This window comes from Myotis daubentonii, chromosome 3, assembly GCF_963259705.1.
Source record: "Myotis daubentonii chromosome 3, mMyoDau2.1, whole genome shotgun sequence".
NCBI classification, from domain to species: Eukaryota; Metazoa; Chordata; class Mammalia; order Chiroptera; family Vespertilionidae; genus Myotis; species Myotis daubentonii.
The window spans coordinates 17,437,987-17,462,047 of NC_081842.1; the positions used below are offsets into that span (position 1 = coordinate 17,437,987).

At 37.0% G+C, this 24,061-nt stretch overlaps 1 pseudogene; it reads right to left on the reverse strand.

Annotated features, from left to right (window-relative positions):
* Positions 1-20,451: 20,451 nt before the first annotated feature.
* LOC132229138 (mixed lineage kinase domain-like protein) lies at positions 20,452-22,311 on the reverse strand (annotated as a pseudogene).
* Between the last annotated feature and the right edge of the window lie 1,750 nt (positions 22,312-24,061).

Here is a 24,061-nt window from a genome sequence, read left to right on the forward strand (position 1 = left end):
ATGTGTCCTGGAAAAAGAAAGTGGCAGACAGCAAATTCAGGGTTTGCGTAGCCTCTTGTGTCCCCACTCCTTTCACCAAGAGGGTGAGAGACTCTAAGTAGGTTTGACTCCCTTTCTACATTCTGTTAACAAATACAGAGCTTGCCTGTGAATGGGAAACAATGACTTAAATAGTACAGTTATGGTCTAAAGCTTCTTTTTGCTGGCTTCCACGGGAGGGAAAAATAAAAAGACACTGCAAGCTAGGATGCCCTGGGATGGTTCCAGTGCACACGAGTGATAAATCCAAGCTGGAAAATACATTTGGACAGAGAAAACAGGCTCTGTTCAATTTTCTCTCATCTGTTTAATTCCTGGCACATATCTTTGGGTCATGGGAAGGTTCTGGTGGGCCGCTGTCATTGTCTCTCCCCAAACAGGAGGTGTGTGTGTGTGTGTGTGTGTGTGTGTGTGTGTGTGTGTGTATGTTTGGTTGGAATGAAAGTGAGGGGATTTGGGCGACACCTATTCTGGTTTAAATTTTCATAAAATTACCAATTTAAATTGAAATGTAATTATCCTAACTGGCATCTTTTTGGCAGCAGCTTAAAAAAAATCCCTCGGCTTTACTGTACCAAGCAAAAGCCCAGAGGAGTCCTGACATTGGCCTTTAATCAAAAGCTGAAAAGACACAAAAGCTTTCAGATAATCTATGCCAAGCTATCTTGGACAGCATGGAATTGCCTGCAGCACCCTTCTGGTGGCATTTAAAACACCTGGTGCCCTTAGAAAAAAATACGTCTGTGTCTGCAATTTCTCCTTCTGTAATTCCCTTAAATCTCTCTATCTCAACCCATTCTCCTCTCTTTAAAAGTAGGGATACATCAGTGACAGTAAAATAAAGCAGTTTTATTTACCAAGAGAATGATAACTTGTCATTGGCTTTGCCTGGAGGTGACAGACTCAGGTGCCCATCTGCACAGCCACTTCCTCACTGTTTATTTCATGGGGTTTAATATAATTAAACTATCATTGTGCTCATTGATTCAGCTCAAATTTTAATTTGATAATTGGGGGAAAGGTGTGCATTTGCAATGGAGGCAATTAATTGACACTTAAATGCGCTTGAACAGAAATAATATAAGTTACGCCATACTTAGTGGTGACTTATACTGCTGTGTGCATGCAGATTCTTTTCTTTAGCGCCTGTCATTAATGGAGGGAGGTAAATAATGTTACTCAGCCTACGTCCTTTCGATACTGGCAGTCTAATTCTGCCATTTGGAACTATTTTCACGGCCACAGACAATCCCATTCACTTACTCGTCATAGGCTTTTCTAAAATAAAGACATTCTAACTTTGAACTACAATCTAATCATTCATAACTAGTCTCACATATATGCAGCATAATTATGCAGACTGTCACATAATTTTGTCACTAGACAGCCTGATTCTTACAAACATCTTGCACAAAGAAATAATGAGAATAACAAAGACAGAATTTCTCCACCTCTAATACCCATCTTTTCTATGATTTGAATAAAAGGAAGAAAAGAAGAAAAATAACTAGTTCTTATTTATTTAATTTTTCTCCAAAACCAGTTTTATTTTAATTTGTTGTAAGGGAATCTACATATTTCGGTGACCTTACTGAAACTTAAGAAGGAACCATGTTTATGGATAAAGCAATTTTTTGGTGTTAATTATCTTCCATCTGGAAACAAATATGCTTTCATATTTTTTTTTAAGAATTTAAGAACAAAGCTAGTTTGTTTTAGCAATCTAGAAAACCATCATTTTGACTGAAGCTCTTGTACTCACAGAGCCTGAAATAAATACTTTTAATCAAAACCTAAGCAAATTCAATTTTGAAGAATGTTAGGGACCATGAATTATACCTGCAGAAAATATTGTTACTTAATAAGAATTATTAGTTGTTTCTACATATGCCCTGAGAGGACTTGTTCTTAAAATAAAGGACAGGAGCACCCACTCTGCCTTTTAGACCAAGGTTTATGCCCTTGCTTCAATCTATTATTCGATATTTTTAATATTCACTGTAACCACGGATGAACCTAAGAGAGTTTTGGCAGGTCATTTCACTTAAGCAACCACACTCTTTTTATTAAAGCTGGAAACCTCATTAAAATAGGCTCTGTGAAGATTTTCTAAACTCCAGCTTCGAATTAAGGTTGGCAATAATGTTTCAAAAAATCTTTTCATATAAATGTGTTTCTTTTGGCATTTTCAAGTGTTTGAAAGTAAGTAATGTTATAAAGCAGAAAAAGGCAAGAAACAAAGAATACAAGCAAATGAAGGAACACAAAATGCATACAACCACGTGACATACATACTCATATGCATAAGCGTGGGTGAACCAAAAGCCAATCGATTTCTTATATCTTCTCTTTCCTTTATCTATTTTCAGACAAAATTCCCCCAAACCATCATTGGATATAATAGTTTTGAAGAAAGAAACATGTAATCATAAACACAATCTTTAGCCATACTTAAAACAAACCTTTGGTTACTGAGCAGAATTAAAGCCTTCTGAGAGATCAGAGAATTTTAAGTCTAGAAGGGAACTGATAGATCTGATAGCTCAGTAACTGCAAAAAAGATTATGGGCCAGAGATGAAAGACTATCAAACTCAACAACTAGTGAGAGGCGGGACCAGGGTTATTAAACAGATCTTGGGATTCCCGTATAAATGCTTATTCTCTATGACAGTGTTTGTAATTTCATATTTGTGGTGGAAATAGCAATTTGACACAATCTGACATCTAGATTAGTAAACCCATTCAAGATTAGGACAATTGCTATTTCTTCCTTCTTTTTTTTCCCTTTTTTTTCAGAAAAGCCAAATTTCACAAATCTAGGTCCTTACTGTCCAAAATAGCCTCATTTTTTAAATATCAACTCCTTAAACATAAAGGCCATTGGTACATTGCTGTTAATAGTCTTTAATATTTGAATTCATTCATAATCTATTTTCTTAACCTATGTTGTGAATTAATTCACAGAAGAACTTTCTATTTTTCTCCAGTATTTTCTCCCCAGTATTAAGAAAATTTTTTGAAAGCTGATTAATCACATAGAGGTATTATTTAGGTAGGTATTAAAAGTGGATATCATGTCAAGTGATTGACATATTCTGTTGATGCTTATTTAAATGGCAAAGGCCATGTCTCATGAAGGAAACCTAAAATTCCTCAATTTGATTTCAGTTAAGCTCCACAGAATTAATATCTACCTCTGGTCTGGGTTTCTAGGGGGGAGAAAAAGAAAACATATATGATAAGGTTAGTCATCTTAGTTGAGCAATTCAAATGTGTAAAACCTGCCACAACATTCAAGAAAGATACAAGATAGAAATAAAAGTCCTTAAATGTGCTGTACGACTAGTACCAACAGCTGTGAGATGAATGATATTTTGTTATTTGTGGAATAATGAAATATTTTTAATTTGTAATGTTTTCCCAGACTAACTATTAAAGTAAATTGTGTGAGGATGTAGTTTTTGATTCTGCTAAATGAGCACCTTTTGTAACCAGATAACAGCGACTTTATGTGAGGACCCACTACCTACATCTGTAAGTGTGATAGGAACCAGCCAAGAATTGGTTCCCTCAAATTGTATGGATAGAATTAAGATGTTTTTGAGCTCTGAAGGAGTATATTTGAAACTGAGTGAGGAGTAGATAAAAATAATGTGGTCTAAATTCAGTGCCTGGAACAAGACACAATGATAAGGAACAATTCACACATTACTTGATATCAGGACTGGTTGCATGCTATCTACTCCATTACATGTAGATACGATATTTTTCAGTTTGGGGGAGTATTTGGAATGGAATTTTAATACAACTGGAACACATGGCAGTTCCTCAGAAAATTTTAACTTTATTTACCAAATTATTTCTTCAACTTAGGAAAAAAAAACACAGTAAAATTGATACGTTCAGGACATTGCAATCTTAATTCTCAATGTTAAAAATAACCTGAAGGTAAGTTGAGACACTGTGGCCACTGGAGATAATTGGCATTTCCCTACCTAATTTCAAAACCTTGACATTTAAACAGCAGCTTCTACTTAGTTCTACTCCCTACTCCTCTCTCTGCGTATTAATGTTGGCCTGCTGTTTTACAGGCTTTCCAAGTGTGTAGGAAATTTGGCCGCGTTAGCAGTTTTGTTTTAATATATTCTTGGAAATTTTATCTTCAGCAGTTCTGTGTGCTTTCAACAAGCGGCTGAAATGGATGCAGGTTTTCTAAGTCTGTCGAGGTCATGACTAATAGCGCCATCGGCTGCGGGAAAAATCGTGTAGCGCCGTGGCCCACGAAAAATGGCCCGTGTGTCAACTTGCCACCTTCCCCCCACTTTTACACCTTAGTTTCATTGCAACGAAATCGGGGGAAAGATCTCCGGGCACTGCAGCTCCTCATGCCGCTTTTGAAAGCCCTAACAACTGCATTGGCAGCTCAGAGGCCTTAGTAAACCACGAGATGCCATGTGTGCCGGGCGCCCTTTCTAAAGGATTGCCCACGGCAAGGACAGCTACTCTGGAAAGCATCCCCCAGTGGACTCTAACCCAGTGTCTGTCCATTTGCCAGCATTGCATTTCTGTTGTAACCAGAATACGTGTACATGCAGTCTCAGGGATGGCTTATCGGAATGACTGCAAGGGTAGCATCCCTCTGCAGGCTGCAAACTGCACTGGGGTATCGTGCGTGCTTCACCCTAATTTCAGTGTTTGGTATCCAGTTCAGAGCTGTTGTTACCTTCCACCGCACCCCATGCACCGAGAGTCAGTGTAGACCTCAAAGGAAGAACTAGGGCAGTTTCCAGATTGGCGAGGTCCGCCCTCACTGAGGAATCTGCCTTCCTCTCAGCTCTTTTCCCAGCCCAGGCCCACCTAGGGAAGAGCATGGGGCCGCTTGAAGAGCCACTTTTGTTTTCCAGGTGGGAAAAATATTGCGGGGCCATGTCATTAGAGGGAAGGCACCCGAAGTTTCCACTTGAGCTAAACGTTTGAAAAGCTGAAACTGACCTGCAGTTTACATTTTGTGGGGAAAGAGTTTAGATGTAGTGTGTTGTAGACTGAGAGGCAAAGTCCTTTGAGATGAAAGCTATTGTTTTATGTGTTAACAAGGAGAAGAATGGGTTTCTCTGTGGCCAACAGCGCTCCCTTGAATCCCTGCCTTATTTACAGTGGAGGAATGTCGTAGATATCATATTTCATCAGCAGTGATGGCTTGAATATGTTCTGTGAATAATTACAGTATCTTTTCATCTCCCTTTTGTTATAGGAAACCTTTATAGTAAAGGCTTTTAAATATGCAGTGGGAGTGTGTAATTCAAGTATCACGTCTAACGAGAAATTGTTTTGGCAAGTTCAGAATCCTCTCAGAATTCATGGGTTTGGAGTTACATATCTAATTGGAACCTTTTCATGTTGGAATAGGGTGCTCTTAGGAAAACAGTGTAAAGCTTTTAAGCAAATGGGAAAGAAACCTTTAAGAAATACTCAGCAGGATTCCGTGACGTTAAAATTGTGTTTATTTAAAAACAGAAACCCCCGTGTTCTGGCATCGTAACATAAAGAGAGTGAAAAATGGGAATTATATACACATCTACAAGAATGACACGGCTTTGAAAAATTGCTTGTGCAAAAGCTTTGTGAGTTGGTGTTGAGCCAAAGAATGGAAAAATACCTTGAGAGTGTCAGGGACGTAATGAGGGGTTCTCTTGAGCATGTTGTCATTTGCTAGAAATCTTCTCTCCAAGAGTACAACCAGCTGTATTAAGACCTAATTTAGGTTTTCCCCCTCCTGATATTAATTTAGATCATCTTGAGGTTATTTACTGCTACGTTCAGAGAATAGCCATCTCCCTTCCTTTGAAAAATGGTTTGAATTTTCAGCTATACTACAAGGTCATGCTAAGTGGTCAAATAGAAGGAACCAGAAAGTCTATTCTTCCTTGTCTCCTCCTAGTTTCTGTATGTTCTGTACAAATGACTGCCATATGGTTTAACCTTAGTGAGGATGTTATGTATATTGACAAGAAATAATCATTCCTGACTTAAGCTTAGAAAGAAGTTGTCAATTTAAAACGTACAATGCACAGGTAAACCTAGCTCCAGGAACGTCGCTTTTTGTCAGCAGGGAGAAGAAATTGCTCTCGCGGTATCTACCAAATTGGGCATTTGGCAAACAAGGCCTCAAAGATGGAAAAAATTATGAAGCAAGTCTGGGGTGGGTGGCTTCCTGGTTGTATAAACATATACTTGCTGTTCATTTTGGAATTTCATGTCTATTTTTAAAAAATATGTATTTATTGATTTCAGAGCGAGGAAGGGAGAGGGAGAGAGAGATGGAAACACCAATGATGAGAGAAGAATCATTGATCTGCTGCCTCCTGCATGCTCCACACTGGGAATAAAGCCTACAACCTGGGCATGTGCCCTGCCAGGAATAGAACCGTGACCTCCTGGTTCATAGGTCAATGCTCAACCACTGAGTCATGCCGGCTTGGCATCATGTTTTAATTTTAATAAAGTTTAATTGGTAATTTTAAAGAAATTATTGAAGCATTTGGGTTCTTTCCAACATGTTTATCTCTCGCAAGGACAAAAAGACTTTCTTCCCTTACATCTATGAGGATTTTTCTAGTTTTGATACTTAGGTATAGCAATCCTTCTTTTGTTAAGTGTTTTGTATAGTATTAGGTAAGAATCAATGTTCACTTTTTTCCTCCATATAAATATCCAGTTGTAACATTGTTTTGGAGAAAACATTTCTTTCCCTCATTAAAACGCCTTTATACATTTTTTGAAAATTATTTGGCCAATTATGTTCAGATCTATTTCTGAATTCTATTTTTTTCCATTTATCTTTAGATCCATTTTTTTCTGTAATACTACATTCTCAAATTATGGTATATTTATAGCAAGTCATGAAATCAGGACATTTAAATTCTCTAATTTTGTCTCTTTTAAAAATGCTTTGGTTTATTCTTGTTTATTTGCATTTCCATAAAAAATTTTAGATTCATCATGTCAACTTCTGCAAAAATATGCTGGAATTTTGATTGGGATTGCATTGATATTACAAATATGGAGTAGACATTTCTTACACATATAACTATATAATATCACAATATTAACTAATTTACAGATCTTATTCAAATTTCATCAATTGCTCTGCTAATGTCCTCTTTTTGGACCATAATGCCATTTAGGGTCACACATTGCAGATAGTTCTAATCTCTTTTAGTCTCTTATTTTGGAAGAATTCTCAGTCTTTCTTTGTCATTCATATTCTTGATACATCTGAAAAGTACTGTCCAGTTATTTTGTAGCTACCTCCCAATTTTTGTTTGTCTGTTATTTCTTATGATTAAATTCAGCTTATTCATTTTTAGAAGGAAAACCATAAGAGCGATATGAAACTATTCTCAGTGTATTAAATTAGGATGTAGAAGTTGTCACTGTGTCTCATTACTACAGATATTAACTCTATTACTTGGTTAAGGTGGTATCTGCCATTTTATCCAATATGTAATTACTCGTTTTTTCTCTTTTAGAAATTAATAAATCTGTTGTGGGGATATATTTCTTCAGATGAGATGTATTCTATTAATATGTTTTCAAATTTACTGACCCTTTTATCTTTATTTCTCTTAAGCCTATCCAGTGGATTTTATTTTTATTTTTATTTTTTTTTTACTTTGGGTATTGAAATTTCCAGTTACAAAATTTCCAGTTTTCAATATTTGCAGAGATACCTTATATTTTTATTTTTTACAAGTCTAATTGTCTTTATGTCACTGAGCATAATGATAACTGCTTTTTAAAAAATACTGTCTAAAAATTCCAACATGTGCTAACCTTGGGGTTGGCATTTGGATATAGTCTCTTCCCTGGAGACTGGATCCCATTTCTCTGGCTATTTATATGTGAATAATGTTGTGCTGCATCCTGGACAATCTGAGTATTACGTTGTGGACAATCTGGATCCTGTTATATTGCTGCATGAAGTGTTGATGCCCTTGTTTTAACAGGCAATTACCTTAGTTAGACTCAGAGTGCAAGCAGGCATGTCTGCGGCGGGGGGTGGCTTAGATCTCAGATCACTTCCTTAAACCACAGCTGTAACCTGCTTTCCATTTGTCCCATTCGATGTGGTTTAGTGGTCAGGCAGAGACTTGGACTGAGTTTAAGCACAGAAATTGGTATCTTTCTCTGGCTTTCTCCTTTCTATTTTCCTCTCTTCTCTGGAAACGCCAGTTGCCCTGTGCTTTTAGCCCTATTTCCTTTAGCTAGTAAGTCACCGGGCTTTCTATCAGCCTTTGAATCATCGCTATACCACTGTCACTGTGACAAAAAACAAAATGAAGAATTTATTCTGTTTTGATGACTTTGACCAACTTTGGCTCCGCTCCAAAATCTGCCTATTGTACATCAGTCTCTAGTTATGTCTGTAATTTTATCAGTTTATAGGTATTATTTCTAGGAGGGTTGCTTTGTTTGATGATCATTTTTCAATTAAGATGAAGTCTTAAGAGATGAGTTGGAAACATGTCATCCTGAAAATTATAGTGAATATGAAGAGTAAAGTACTTGAGAGACTTTTAGATAAAACCTTACTTACATCATATAGCAGATTTCTTTGGAGATCTCCCAACTCATAACGAACCACTTAATTACTCATACTTCAAACCATTCATATCCATAACATAAGTACATAGCTGCCATATTCATATAATGACACCTGAGTCCTTGAGTAGAGGTAATTTAGAAATGATTGGACACCCCACCTGGTCTGGGCCCAAGTTACTTCCTTGAGAATTAGGAATTAGGATCATGGGAGCTCATCTCTCCACTATGGCTTGAATTCTATGTACTGTATAGTTGTGTTTCTGTTTTTCTGCTATCATGTAGTAGAAATTGAATGGAAGAAAAGAAAACAAAACAGAATACTGAAAAACAGAGAGATAGAGTTAGTACACAGAGATAAGCAGAATCAAGAAGTGGTAAGAGGATGGGCCCAGTGTCCAATAATCTCTACCTGACATCTGATTGCATTACTTCCCTTCACTACTCTTAGCAGTCCCTGTATCTTAAAGAGAAATCTCCTTTTCCTTAAGCTGGCTCTTGTAATTTGCAACTTTAAAGATTCTGACTAATCCATACACTTTCCATATTACAAGCACTGCAAGAAGGCTTTCATAACTCTGGTGATGGGTATACACAGAACAAATGTGTCAAGAGATGTTAAAATGGCAGGAAGTGGACAAAAACTTTTTGGTATTTATACTGAGATAATATTGAAATCATTATGTTAAAATCACCCTCAAGGTTTTAGGCACAGATCTGAACTGTTAATTTGAATATAACCAGACAAAAATAGTGGCCAAATATTTTTTATAAATTGTGAATTTTATCCCTTATTTAAGTAAATGCTAAATAAGATAACGTTCTTAGTTATAATAATATAAACGCGACATTTGGGTCTTGTTCTGGTGCTCATTCCCTACATCTCTGTCGATCCCATTACCATAATGAAGTTTTGGCTTAATTAATTTTATTTCTGTACTTAATAAAAAGAGTCCATTTTTCTAGATGGTCTGTTTTTTCCAATTATATAATCACTAAGAAGTTCAATTGCCTCACAAAAGTTAAAGTAATATGATTTGGACATAAATTACTCTGTAACAGAAGGACATAATGAGCCAGATGAAAAATCAGAGCCGGTCTCCCAGCCCCCCAAATAAATAAATAAATCTCAGCAAAAGCAAACCTTGGGATTCTTTGGATTTGTCAAACATTTCACGGATCTTCCAAAACATTTTGGCAGGATAATTCCCTAAAGTGATTCATTATCCATCAATTCATATTTCAATGTCACTTAATATTTGTTGAATATTCACAACATGCTAGCATCGCACAGCTGCTGAGAACATGCTTCTCTGTCTCTCAGCCTCACACTGCATGTTTTTTTAAAGATGAAAAAATAACATGTATTTTAACATTTGTTGAGAGGATAGGAGAAAATTGGTCCTAAAACAAATCAGCACACACACCCTGGAATAGTTAATCATTGTTTCTGAAAGCACAAAAATGTGTTCTTTATTTCTACTTCTACATATGATATATATTCCTATATTTTATTTATGTATAAACACTTGGACATATATTTATATATATCTAGAAAGTGAATTTTTATTTAATTTAAATATGACTTTTATGTATCTATGTCTACTGTAATTATACTATTGCTTCTATAAAAATTTGTTTTATCACAATTTAATTGTTATCCACAACCTGATTTTTAAATCTCTATTTAGATAATGGGTATTTCCATTTCTTAACAAATATTGAAATTTCCTCTAAACGTTCCTGAGTTGTATCTGGATTCTAATTTAAAAACTCTTACCTATATGCTTCTATATACATTTTTTGGTTTTCATAAGAGAAATCTCTTCATCTTCGTTTGCCCCATAAATCAACAAGTTTCACTCCCTCACTTCACTCAAGTATCTGCTTAGAAAAGCCTTCTCTGATAACACTATCAAACATAACATATTTACAACTTGTAGTCACATTCTTGATTCTTAGATTTCGCTTTATTTTTCTTCCTGCTGCAGAGATTGTTTTGAATTTGTTTGTTGTCCCTTTCTACCCACTATAAGATAAAAGCCCATAAAACAGGGGTCTTTTGTTATTTTTTCCTATGCTAACATAAATTAGAACAGTGCAGAGCACCTGTAGGTGCTTCACAAATATTATCGAATTAATGAATTCTCCAAGAAAAAGTATCATTTTCCTCTTTATTTAAATCTTAATTTCAAAACAGAACTCAATTTGCAAATCAGCCTAGTGCTGTCTTCCACCCTCTCACTTTTCCCCCCACTTGAATTTAAGATTTATGCTTTTTGCCCAATCTTCCCCTCATCCTGATTTTACAAGGTTGAGAGCAGTGTCCATTTTTGTGAGAATATCTCTTGGCTGTGTGTGTGTGTGTGTGTGTGTGTGTGTGTGTGTGTGTGGTGTATGTAAATCCTCTTTAATCAAATTTTTCTTCATAGTTATTTCCTTCACCAAGATGTTTTATAAAAATATACACATTGAGTGTTGAGAGTATAAGATAAATGCCATGAAATTTTTTTGCAAAATTATTTAGATATGTGCTGATTTTGGTGTATTTTCTCTAATATTTTGATGGATTCTAAAAGGCTTCAATTATAATAAAATACAAAAAACCAAAAGTGTTTTAAATGCTCATATCAATTATCTTTTAGTTGAATGAATATAAATATTTTGTTATAGTCATTGACCTAAAAGATAATAAGGGGATATAACATTATTATTATTAGTTATTATGTGAAGTCTTATTTTTTTCATAACTGTTATTTTTCATAATAACTGTTATATTTTTTTCATAACAAAAATAGAGACTCACAAAGAGCATGAAACACTACAAAACGGCTAATGTTGGCTTAGGAAAAATAATTAAATTTGTTTATTAAATTGATTTAATGAGATATAACTCAGTATGGCTTCAGAACATCTCATTCACTCCTTTGTCTCCTCTTGAATAATGGACTGTTTCTTCCAACCAAGACAAGAGGAAATTGTGCGATGGCATCTGGCTGCTTTCCTTGTGTTTCTTTCAAATAAAATATTATGTATTTATGCCCAAAGTTTCCTTAAAATGCTGCATTTACCAGTGCACTTTCCAGGGCCCAGTGTATTTTAAATTATCATGAAAAGAAAACAATGATGAGCATCATAACTATTCAGTAATAGTCCAAACAGCTGCCTGACTTTCTCTTTTGTTCTTGGTTAGAATTTCTTTTCATATTTTGAGAAAGAGAAAGTGTGGAAAATAACATTTTTATTATAGTTGGGTGTGTTTTCCGAAGATAGGAATATAAATTACATTAGCTGTAGGTTTAGAGAATAGTCTCATTCTGTTTTCCCAAAGGAGTATAGATGAATAATGAAAGGTTGTGGTAATAATATCAGCACATTTTTGTTTTTCTGAGAACAGAGTACTACTTCCCAACAGCTTTTTTTTTTCCCTGATAGAAACAAATTTAAGGTGATGGTACTTCTATTGTTATCTACATAGAAATATGGCTATTTTTTTTCTATTAATTTCCTGACCTGAAAGTCTATGTGATAAGTAATAATTTGACCACAGGTAAATATTGATGCTTTATATTCTCAGACACCTTGCAGGCACCCATATCTCAGCACCTTCTTTGATGAATGCATTCGTCTATCTGTGTATAGGTTTCCTTATTAGAACACATCCTCTTAGAGAGCAAGGTTCATGGTCACATAGCTTTTCCCACCAACTACCAAAACAGTCTGTATTATGGAGACACTATGTTTACTGAAACAGCATGCTAGATGAGGCTGACATGTCTCCTCCCTGGTACCTAACTATGTGGGTGCAGTTAAGTAAAGTTTTCCCCCAGAAATTTAACCAACATTTAAGTTTCTCTAAGATGTTGGAAAGCATAGCCAACTGTTTATATCTCTGAGATGATGTTTCCAAAATAATCTAGATATTTTCTATCCAAAACACTCAGAACATAAAATAAGAAGATAACTTGGGGATTAATTTTCTCTTCATTTGCATGATGCAGCATTAGAAAGAGCACTGGGATGGAGGTTTAAAATATCTCTTTTCTACTTTTGCTTCTGCTAGTCTGCTCTGTGTGAAATCAGTAAAATTTCTCAAGTCTCGGTCCTTAGAGATTGGAAGATGAGAAGGATGGTTTATGTTGTCTCTATGGTCCTACGCAATTTTAACATCTCAGATTCAGATTTCTTGTATCAGTGATATGCCATAAACTGTTGCATTTGAACTTTCACTACTTCATTGCAATGGGTTAGAATTCATGTCCTATCACCTCATTCTGATAAAACAACCTTAGGGTGACCCTAGAAACCACTGCCTCCTGTAGATAACAATAATAACAATATAATCACCTCAATCTGTATTTCATTTTGTTCCTATAAATCATGCTTAGTTGGCTTTGCAAAGTTTAACAGGGTAATTTTACCCGTGATTGTATTCAAAGGCTAAAAAACAAAAAAAAGAAATGCTTAGTATTAATGGCATTAGGAGCTACTGTTTATTGAGTGCCTGAGTAATAAGGACTGAGAGGTGACTTTGATATGTTTACCCCACAATAACCAGTTTGAGGTAGGTGTTAGCATTCCTATTGTTCCAACTACCTAGTTGGAAGCCAAGGCTCAAAGAAGTACAATACATTGTTTAGATTTCCAAGGTTGAACATTCAAAAAATGTGGAAGCAGGCCTTAAATCTAGGTCTTGTTTTTCTTAAATAAAAACATTCAACCTTAAATCTAAAAACATGTGTCATCTGGGAAGCTGGGAAATATAGAATAAGTAATATATTTACCAAAGCATCATGCTAATCACAATGGAAAAGGAGTCATTCAAATTTAAAGTAGAAAAACGGAAAGCCTCTAAAAAGTGTATTTGGACAGGGTCATAATAAATACTCTTTCTGGCCTTGATTGCCATTATTATTACACGCACCAAAAAGTTGTCACACGTGCCACTCATATTTTCACCTTCCACATTGGGATTCTTTAGAGATAATTGTGTCTGTAATTTCATGTGCATCTTTGACCAAACCTCTCTCGTGAGGTATTTATTTTATAGCCTATACTGATGGAAAGATATTTGAGATAGCTGCGATAGCCTCTATAAAAATAGTTTTATATCTATATAAATATACATAGAAACATAAACATTTTTAAAAGATAAAAACATCAAAGGTCAGTCCCATTTTTTTTCTACTTTTTCTGTAATCATCTTTTAGACCGTAATTCAAATAAAAAATTTCAATAAGGAATCACATGTCCTATTTCAAATGGTTACTTTGTTCATGCAATATAGTTTGTTTTCATCCCAAAATGAGTGGCTGTTCCAAATTATTCTGGAAAGTATTTCCGAAGAAGCTTGAAAAGTGCTCATGTTTAATTTTATGATATAACAATTCCTCGATACGACTGCAGCCAGTCCCGGCAACACTGCCATTTGAGGACTTTGCAGCAAATACAGCATGGGGAGAGATGGCAGGTGTTCCAGAGCGACAAGAATGTTTAATTAAAAAAAATTAAAGGATTAGAGATAAAAGGTGAGAAAAAGAGAAAATTCAAGGGTGACTATTGGTTTTCTCATCTGTGTAGGCGGATGCATGGTGGTGTCATTGCAGAAATTAAGGATATGGAAGAGGACCAGATTGAGGACAGGGGAGAGAGAAACCATGAATACAGAACATTGCTATATTTTTTCTTATATCGGATTTTTCCCCCAATTTTCTTATTCTGGTAAAATATAAAACATAAAATTCACTATCTTAACCATTTTTTAGGTGCCTGCTTTAGTGGTTTAAAATATATTCCTAATGTACAATCATCACCACCATCCATATCTATAGCTCTTTTTATTGTGCAAGAATGAAACTTTGTGTCCATTAAACAATAACTCCACATTTCTCCCCCTCCTTAGCCCCTGGCAACCATCCTTCTATATTCTGTCTCCATTATTTTGACTACTTTAAGTACCTCATGTAAGATCAATCATAGGTATGTTGTGGTATCTCATTATAGTTTTGATTTGTATTTCTCTAATGATTAGTGTTAAGCATCCTTCTATGTGCTTATTGACCATTTGTTGTATATATTCTTTGGAGAGATGTCTATTCAAGTTCTTTGTCCATTTTTTTAGTTTTAGAAGTTATTTATTTTTTCCTGGTATTAATACTTGATCAGATGTGTGATTTGTAAAAATCTTGCTAACTTGAGCTCCGTAAATAGAGATGTTGAGGGAAAAATTGTATATGTGGTTCTTGAACTAGAGATAAAAGTTATGTCTTTGATATATAGAGAGTAATGAAAACTTTGTGTATTAATAAAAGGGCATAGGAATATTTTGAGCAGCACTAAAGACCTCCAAAGATGGACTGTTTCTCTCTAATACTTTTAAGTAAAACACAGATATCATTGATCTTTCAGGAGTGGGAAAGTAACTAAAGTGCAGATTTTAAATGAAAGCTACAAATAAAAATACTTGCTGTTTACAAACTGCATTTTTAAATACCTAACTCAGTTATTTAAAATTGCTTTACCGTAAATTTTATATTTTCTTCTCAAGAATACAAGTTCTGCTATATTCTTACTTATCCATTTACTCACATACACTTACTATCAGCTGTCAATCAATGCAATAAAATAGCATCAAAGAAATACATTTCCACACAGGATCAGTGATTTCCCCATGTAATCCAGTCAGCAAATATAAAGCTTGTTTTTTTTTTAAAGAGTCAGTTATGACAAATAAACCATAAACATTGTGAATGACAGTATGTCATCTTAAGCGATGAACAGAGGCTAAACTTTTGACTCACTGGTTGCTGTTGTGATGTGTACTTTCTGTCACCATGAGTTCTAGTTTAGTTTGCCTGAAGAGTTACCGAACTCATTGGTTAAGTAAATGATGCTATCATAATTTATATATACAATAAGAAGATATGCAGGGATTTTAATGAGACAGATATGCATCTACTGGCATAGAAAGATACTCATAATATGATGTCTTAGGTTAGGTTCACAGGAAACATTCTGAGAAGAAGCAAATGCAGAATATTTACTGGGGAGTGAGGAAATGAGAAAGGCAGGATTAGGGAGAGGAAAAATATGGCCTGCAATGTAATTATAACTGCATTCTTTGACCAGGAGGAGGGATCTGGGCAGTGTGCTATACACTGTAGTCCACCCCTTATGTTGGGGAGGGAGAGAGAGAGAGAGAGAGAGAGAGAGAGAGAGAGAGAGAGAGAGAGAGAGAAGCATTGATGTGAGAGAGAAACACCCATCGGTTGCCATCCAGATGTTCCTAGATTAGGGATCAAACCCACAACCCAGGTATGTGCCCTGACCAGGAATCAAACTGGCAACCTTTCAGTGTATGGGATGACTCAATCAACTGAGCCACTCAATCAAGGGTGTGAGTAGCATATCATAAGGTCGCACAGGCATTATGCATTGGAGCTGGCATCTAACCCCAGGAAGTGGGACTATATTGAATGAAAAAAAATGTGTATAAAGGTATAAAATATGAACCCATTTTTTCAAAAGCATGTGGTATGTATAGATAAAATACATCTATGTCAGTAACTATATGTGTGAAATATAAATATAAACATATTTTAAATATGTGTGTCTACATATACATATATATTTGGACTACCAAGTTGTAACTGTAGTTACTATTAGAGATTAGGACTTGGGGGGAAGCTAAAATAAAGGTTTATTTTTTTGCTTATTCATCTTTAAACTTTATAATAATTACTCTATTTTATCTTTGTATGGAGTCAACCAAACAGAATTATTGAACTCCCCAAACTTAGGTTCTATCCATCACGTGGCTACTGATGCAACCTCCCTCACTTAGTTAAGCCACAGTGAACATATATTTTAGATATTGAAAAAAATTTTTTACGTCAGTTCCCCCAAAGGTTTATATTTTGATTCTAATCTAACCTTTCTGCTTTTCATTATATCAGACATTCTTATTTCAACTCTGAGTTTTCTACCCGCAGGAACATTATTTATTTATGAGCTCCTGGATTCACTGCGTGATTCACTGTCACTAGTTTTCAGTTTTCCATCTGAGCTAATCTGTGCGTGGATATAGGTCAGGTGGATTTAACTTTAGCAGCGAGGAGATCAATTGCAATGCTGTCAGGAAGTCTTTTTCTCTGTGGACTTGGTGTGTATTTTGAATGACTGCACCTGCCCACTGTGGGGGTGAGAGATGTCTTTGCAGGGGTTTGGGGGTTATTACTCATGACTCTGCAGGAGAAGGGCTAAGGGGAGTTGTCAAAGGCACAGCGGAGCATGAGGCATCTTTCTGTGGCGGCGGGGGTGGGAGGGGTGGGGGGGGGGAGGAAGGAGGTGTAGGCTGGCAGAGAGCACGCAGTCCGTTTACAGCCTCAAGTGCCCATGTGATCTCTCAGTTCAGTACTTATCTATCTGACCTTTCTGACACCTCATTATTGCTGGTTTCCATCTTTAAAAGTTATGGGCATTAGGTGTGTATGACCTCACTTCCTCCTCTTTCTTCTTTTGTTAAGTGGCTATTTCCTACCCTCTGGGCTTCACACTAAGCTCATTAATTTCCCTGGATAGAATAATCTATTGCCCTAACTATCTTAGAAAAGAAAATGGCAGCACCAAAACAGAGCTGGAAGTAGAGAAGGAGAATATGAAGGTCCATGATCCACTTCGAAGGCGGAGGAATATCTAAAATCTTTTAATTTAACTTGAATCAAGGTACTTAATGTATGTCATTGGGGTTTCAAGGGTTGTCACAATAATTAATGACTTCTTGCAAAAAAGCAATGCAAATTATTGGTGTAGAAATAGATTTTGGTAGTTATCTAGTCTATTTATTTTATAGATTAAAAAAGGGATGTAGAACTATTGACCAAATATCTTATGACCATACAATCCTACCAGGAAGGAATTTTGTGAGCTGGAGCATACATTCATGATGGTAAGGTTTGACTCTCAGTGTGAACTTCAGTGTCTAGGATACATCGACCTCTGAGGCAGAACGAGTCCAGTGTCTTGTAAGACCTATGGGCCAGAAAACTCTAAATTCATCCCCAGGGCCACAGGCTTGTCTGTTTCCCTCACTTTTTTTTTTTTTTTTTTTTTTTTTTTGTTAATCCTCACCCAAGGGTATTTTTCCATTGATTTTTAGAGAGAGTGGAAGAGAGAGGGAAGGACAGAGAGAAACATTGATATGAGAGAAACACATCTATTGGTTACCTCCTGCAGGAGCCCTGACCAGGCCCTGGGCTGGGGAGGAGCCTGCAACCAAGGTACATGTGTCCTTGAATGGAATCAAACCCAGGACCCTTTGGTCCGAAGGCCGACGCTCTATTCATTGAGCCAAATGGCTAGGGCTGTCCACACTCTTTTTGAAAATGTATGGTTGATGATGATAGTAGGCTCCATTTTTTTCAGATTTAGTCCTAATGTTAAAAAAAGCATGCTATGCCACACAAAACTTTTCTAACCCTGCAGCAGAAAGTGCCTTTTCATATGGAGACTTCACTTTTGGGAGAGGAAAAGAGATGAGAGGAGAGGAGAGGAGAGGACATGGGAGGGGAGGGGAGGGGAGGTGAGGGGAGGGGAGGAGAAAGGAGGAGAGGGGAGGGAAGGGGAGGGGAGAGAGAAACCTTATTTGGAATTAGGGTCTTTGCAGATATAACCTAGTTAAGACGAGATCATTAGGGCTGGCCCTTAATATAATATGTCTGGTGTCCCTATAAGAAGAGGAAGATTTGGACAGAAACACACACATGCCGGGGAATAGATCATGTGCAGAGGGAGGCAGGGAGGGAAATCATGCTGGCACAGGCCAGGGAACACCCGGGGTTGCCAGCAAACACCAGAAGCTAGAAGAAGCAGGAAGGATGCTCTCCTACAGGTTTGAGAGCATCTAACCCTGGTGATACCCTGATCTTGGACTTCCAGTTGTATCTCTGTCAGGGGTCTCTGGCTGGTGGCCGAACCTGAGTGAATTTCTGAGTCCCTCAGTGAGTTGGTCTCATTCCAAAATCATTTATTTAAGAATTTATTTCTTTTCTTTATTGTTTATCACATCTTTTATGTTTAGCATTTACTACGTACTCTCTTCTTTTACTCAAATTACTTGCAAATTGGTTACCAATTTAATATTCCATTTTCTGTACTTTGTTCTTATCTATGCTTTTTGTTTATGACATTATCAGAACAACTATTCTCTTGTTAATGTTCTTTAAAAAATTTTCTCAATTAAAACAAAATCAAATCATCTGTGCTGCTTACTTAGGCATTGATTTATTTCTTTATTCTAAGAAACATTACAGTAGTCACTCAATTAATTTATCTCATCTAATTTGTTTTGTCATTTTCCTACAACTATCATTTTATTTTTTCACTCCCATAGCACTTTGTCAATACATTTTAACTGTTAAAATAACATGTTTTATGATAGTTGTTTGTGCTACTAAAAACAGCCATGGAATGCTTATAAAGAAATCTCCTACAAAACTCATGTGGTTAAAATATATGAACAGAAATGATGGATGTGTTAATTAGTTTGATTGTGGTAATCATTTCACAATGTGTACATATTTCAAAACTTCACTTAGTATACTGTAAATATAGACAACATTTATTTGTCAATTATATATCATATAAAGCTAGAAAGAGAAGAAATACTGGTTTAGTTGCTTTGAAATTTTTACTAATTTGGCAATTACAATCATTTTGAAATGCAGCTATGTTCTTTTTACACAGCAATAAATTGCTTGTTTAAGAAAACCTATGTCTTTTCCCTATGAAATAATCTCACAATTATGATACATTAAATGGGTATTCAGTTTACCAAAAAACGTGAAATGGATTTTGTGAACTTTTCAATACACCCATTCAAAATATTTAGTGGAATTATTTGCTTACCAATTTATCATTTAAATAGAAGTTTATGTCTATGATACTCTATATGATCAGGTGCTCTTCTCCATTCTATTAAAGACAGACAAGCCATAAGTGAATACCAGTATAAGATCAACAGAGGAAAATCCTGGTTTGCTACCTCTCTGAAGAACCTTTCTTGGGTTGAGGAGGAACAATTAACAGGACTAACAAAATTATTATTTCTTTTCCCTTTCAAAAAATGACTTTATTGTGGGAAGTGTTAAGCATCTGCAGAAGAGAAGAGCATATGAACCACTATCTACCCATCATCTAGATTCAATAGTTAGCAACTCATAGCTAACTTTTTCTTTATAATTATTTCTCCTCCCCCTGGATTATTTTGAATGAAACCAGATATATTCAAAATTGCAACCAGATATGTAATTGCATCATCTGTAAGCATTTCAGCTTGTAAGACAGAATATTTCTTTTCCATCCTATATAATAAAAGGCCAGGGACCATAGGCATAACAACTGGAATGACCACTGGACCAGTCACCATTGAGGTGCATTGACCACTTCTCGATCCCTCCCCTCCCCTCCCCTCCCCTCCCCTCCCCACAGGCTCCGATAGCAGCATGGTGAACAGGGAACCATGGGGAACCGGGTGGGTGGCAGTGGCGGCTGGAGTGAAGCAGCCTGGGTCCCGGGTGGGTGGCGGAGGCCAGAGTGAAGCAGCCCGGGTGGCTAGAACAAAGCAGCCCGGGTCCCGGGTGCCAGAGGGAAGCCGGTGCTGGCAGCCGGGGGAAGGAAGGCCTAATCTTGCATGAATTTTCATGCATCGGGCCTCTAGTTGAAATATAATTGACATACAATAATATATTAGTTTCATGTGTAGATTCCACTTTGCGATGGGAGGACCTTCAAAGTCACAGTGCTAAGAGGTGTCAAGACAGAGAGAGGTATGATTTTTGCAAAACATCTGTCACAGTGACTACCAAAGGCATATATTTGACAATGTCGTTTGGAGGGGGATGTGCTCTGCATGGCTGGAACTGTTTTCTCTTTGTAACAGAGAAGTGCTCTTCCCTGCACTCACAAATAGCTCCATGCCAAAGCCTAGGGGAGAGAGAGATGCCCAGCTTCCGCCTCTTCCAGGTTCTTGTCCAGGGACTCCTTAGTTTCCGTTTCAGTCCCGAGCTTTGTTAAAAAATAGACGGCTTCTCTGAGATTTCCTTACTAGAGGGCCGCCTGGAGGGCTCATATGCCTGGCTCATCAATGAGCTCCTGCAACGGTGAAGGGCGATCTCCACCCAGTGGCTCCTGGTGCTGGTCCATGGGCACCAGTGGGTGGATCTTAGAATCACAGCCTGCAAATAGGATCTTCCCAGTGACCATTTCCCAGAGGACAATTCCAAAGCTGTATATTTCAGTTTTTATGTGATATTTATCAGACCCATTTTCCAGTATTTGAGGTGAGATATATGCTGTGGAACTGACTCTCTGTGCTTTTTTCTTTTCTTTTCTTTTCTTTTCTTTTCTTTTCTTTTCTTTTCTTTTCTTTTCTTTTCTTTTCTTCTCTTCTCTTCTCTTCTCTTCTCTTCTCTTCTCTTCTCTTCTCTTCTCTTCTCTTCTCTTCTCTTCTCTTCTCTTCTCTTCTCTTCTCTTCTCCTTTCCTTTCCTTTCCTTTCCTTTCCTTTCCTTTCCTTTCCTTTCCTTTCCTTTCCTTTCCTTTCCTTTCCTTTCCTTTCCTTTCCTTTCCTTTCCTTTCTTTTCTTTTCTTTTCTTTTCTTTTCTTTTCTTTTTTTCTTAGTTGTCCTGCTGATGGAAGTCTGTGTTTTGCTCAACTCAAATCCTGAAAGCTTCACTTGGTAGCCATTGGTTACCAGGAAGCTCCTGCTGCTGAGGTTTGTGTGGAGTTCGGGGGTTTGTGAATGGTGCAGCCTGTATGAGCCATTGGCTGCCCGGCACGGTCAGGACTCTGTGCTCGGCCAATGTGAGGTCTTCTCACTGATCCGGCAGTTCCCTCAGGGTCCCGCGCTCACAGGACTCCATGACAATGGAGGATTGAGGTGGCGTCATTGTTTCATCAATACAAATCCCAAATATATGCAGGATATTGGGAGAATCAAATTTCTTCATGGTTCTGATCTCATGATTGAAAATATGCCTCCCTGTGCCAGTGTTTCTAGCCTGGACGTTGTTGAGTACTTTTATGGCCACTGGAGATTGGTGGTATTTTCCTTTAAAAACTTTGCTGAATTTATTTTTCCTTAGCCGGATCCAATCAGGTTCTAAAATCCCCTCCTTCTTAAACCCCTTGATTTTTTTAAATTCATTTCTCTAAATGGTGCTTCCTAATTTTTTCCACATCATTTTTCAAGTGCTCCTTTGACGTTTCGGTAATTTCACTTCCACTGAGACTTTGGAAGGCTCGCCAGTCCTCTTCTGCATCCTGCTGATCCTCTTGCCCCCATGCTTCTTGGCTGATGCTTGAACTAGGCACCCACTGATGCACCTGAAGCAGCAGTGAGAGCTCCTGATGGACATCGCTCAGCCTGTTGTTCACATCTCTAAAGGGGCCTTTGTCCTTCCTTAATGTTAGAAACGTATGGAAATATGATTTATTGTTAACGTTATCTGTCTGCTTCTTAGCTTCCTCTAGGGCAGCCTGGAAACTGTTCAGGGCGGTGATGGCCCCAGGGAGCAGGCTCCCCTCTCCTCGGGCCTGGAGCGCTTGCAGAGGCTGCAGCAGGCTCCTTAGACACTCGCTCACACTGTTTCTTGCAGTCTTGCATCATTTCACATTGTTTGGACACATACAAACAATGATGGTGTTCCCCAGTTTATCCTTACCTGGGAGAAACTGATGAAATTGGTTAAAGTCCCAGAATCTCCTGCGTATTTACTACTGGCCTACAGGAACCTCAAGCGTGTCTGTGATTTAAATGGCTAAAGAGGTCTCCCCGAAATTTCATGTAAGGTAGAGATGGCTTGCTGCCCAGGACTAACAAAATTATTAAAAACATTTATGATTATTTCCTTATATATATATTTATTGATTTTTAGAGAGAGAGAGAGAGGAAGGGATATAGAAAGAGAAACGTTGATGTGAGAGTGAAACATTGATCAGCTGCCTCCTGCATGCCCCCTACTAGCCATCGAGCACGAAACCCCAGGCACCTGCCCTGACTGGGTCTCAAGCTGGCAACCTTTTGGTACATGGGACAATGCCTAACCAACTGAGCCACACCGGTCAGGGCTATTATTGTTCCCTTTTAACCAGTGATTTTCATACTTGGAAATCTTGTTAAAAGATACAATTGCCTAGCCCCGTGGTTGGCAAACTGCGGCTCACGAGCCACATGCGGCTCTTTGGCCCCTTCAGTGTGGCCACGAAGTTTCAATCGCACTGTACATGCACACCTGCACGTGGTATTTTGTGGAAGAGCCACACTCAAGGGGCCGCAGTTTGCTGACCACTGGCCTAGCCATACAAATAGTACGTGAGAATATTCTCCTTTTAAAAAACTAAAAAAATTAGAATAAAGTGAATTCCCCTTTGACCATTACCTCCCAGCTTGGTTTTCTTTCCCTCATTTCACATCTCCATCTGATGAAACTACCTTCTTGAGTTTGCAATGTATTTTCCCTATAGAGTACTATGGGGATTTTGTTTTCCTTCTAAAAGATGTGTTAATGAAATAGATCTAACAACTTTTAATCTGTATTCCATAGTCTGTGTTTCATACTCTCCTACTGAGGACTTTCAGGTTATTTTTTCCTTTAATTTATTGTTTTTATAAACGCCATGAAGTAGACATCTTTGTATATGTCTCCTGGTGCAAGTAGGCAAGTTTTCCTTCACAGCGTAAGATGATATGGTATCTGGTTCACTGGTACCTGGGTAATTATAAGGGATAGTATCAAATTGTTCCCAAAGTGGCTCTGCCAATTTATTCTCTCATCACCAAAGCATGGAGGCCTATTTTCCCTACAAGTCCCCTTAAGACTCGATGTTAGCAAACTTTTTAAAAGGTCTTGTTAATTTACTTTACATAATCTTGATTACCAGGGCCTATTAGCATATTTTCATGTGTTGAATGTTTGTTTGTTTTTGTGACTTCCATGTTAATACACTTGATTCGTTTTTGTGTTTGGCCTTTTACCATGTTCATACTGATTTGTAGGACATTTTAAGATCTGTTCAGTTTAAAGAGTGATCTCTGAGCCTGTGTTGCTCTACTGATGTTTTATTTTTGGTCCACCAATAGGTACGTAGAAAAACTGAAAGTAAGTGGACTGAGTGAATTTATGGCTATTCTATATTACTTATGAAAAATATATGTTATCTGTCATTAATTTCATTTTCCTGGTAATTTATTTTTATTGCATTCTAAATTATGGCTTTTTTCATTTGTAAGATCATTGTATTTTATCTTTATTTGCTTTAATAGTGAATATATCTTGTATGCATGAAGTAATTTTGTTAATTTTTACTTTTCAAGCCTTCCTTTGTGACTTTGTAGGTAGTCATCCTTTGTAAATGTTGTATGT